This window comes from Bidens hawaiensis, unplaced genomic scaffold (genome assembly GCF_021521415.1).
Source record: "Bidens hawaiensis isolate Kalapana, Puna unplaced genomic scaffold, B.hawaiensis_p1.1 tig00020030_1, whole genome shotgun sequence".
NCBI lineage: Eukaryota > Viridiplantae > Streptophyta > Magnoliopsida > Asterales > Asteraceae > Bidens > Bidens hawaiensis.
The window spans coordinates 340340-341927 of record NW_027493045.1 but is presented as its reverse complement, the minus strand read 5'-3'; positions in this window follow the sequence as shown (position 1 = coordinate 341927).

Sequence of the window (1588 nt, the reverse complement as noted above, 5' to 3'; positions counted from 1 at the left end):
ATTGTTTGTGGGTAGAAATTTCAAGGATTCCGGCAAGGAGAATCCTCGTAATACATCAGGATCACAGACAGACAGAATCCTCGGTAAGTATTGTTGTTATCTATCATTATCCTTTCACCTTTGACTTGGTCTTGCAGGCAACGGTCAGTAATTAATGCTCAGCTGAAGACTTGGTCAAACATTGAAGATTAGAGACGTTAGAGACTGTTGCAACATAATTAAAACAAGGATATGCAATCTGTAACTTCTCCAGGATCCTCATCAGGGCAATTAATGCTCATTATTGCTAGTTATTATTAGTTATCCTTCTTGTAACTATATATAGAAGCTGTAGATCGCATAAGGCACATGACACACACCCGCATACACTCTCTTGTACTCATAGTAGCAATCAAACACTTCCAACACTTGTAATCTTCACTTTTTATTAATATAATTGAGGCAGCGAGATAGTTTCCCCTCCCGAGGTTTTTTGCTGGAGATCCTCTAAGGATCAAGGGTTTTTCCTCGCTAAATCGCTATGTCACGTGCAACATTTACTTGCTATTTCAATTACATATTCAAGCATCCTACCTTACAATTAAAGTTTGGTTACTTGATTATCCTCGGGTAATTTTTGACCAAAATACGAAGCATGCACTCGAAAGAAGGAATATCCCAATGGAGGATAGTAAATGTCCTGTATGTGACTCGGCTTACTAGTCGGCTGGCCACATTACTACCGGTTGTTTAGTTGCGGCGGTGATGTGGGATTTTGTTAGTCGTTGGTGCAAAATCCCTCCTACCTTTGGCTTCACGGTTAGAGACTTGTTAGATCTTTATAAAACTATTGAGCTGGCGAAGTGGAGAAAGAGGTTTTTCACGGGATCATGATTATTGCTTGCTAGAGAATTTGGAATGCGAGAAACGAGAAAATCTTTAAAGAAAAACTGGTTAAGATAAAAGATATAATCGGGGATATAAAGTCGAATAGATTTCTTTGGTACAAAAATAGGATAAAAATAGACATGTAAATTGGACAGAAAGTAGTGTAAATTCTTGTTCATGTAATTCTTTTATGGTTTTTGTTTGTGGTTTGTGAAGGTTGCTCCTTGTGTGTTTGGGTTTTGTTTATAAAATTTTTTAGAAAAAAAATAATTTTTCTCAGCCTTTAAAGTTAACATCTTATGAAAAGATTAATTAAACGTGTCCATTTATGTGATTGAAGTGTCTTGATATGAGACGATGACCATTGACAATTGACCATCAATTTTAACTTTTTGTTAGGTGCATTCATGTCGCAATACATGACCACTTTCATATCACGACACCTACATATATGTTAATTAATAGTTTACTATTATACTATATATTAAAGATGAAAGGCTACTACAGTATTGGGGGAGTGTAGGTCCAATAGTGGATGCCATACGATAGCTATTAAGTTTTTTTTTTCTTTTTATTTCAAAATCTGTTTTAGTATTTAATATTTGAAAGTAACAAAAATAAATACATGAAAGTTGATGTGGTGGTGGTGTAGTGTTGTAGTGAATGGAGGATCATGAGTTTGATCCTCAACTCATAGCCAGGTATTTTTTATTTTTTGTGG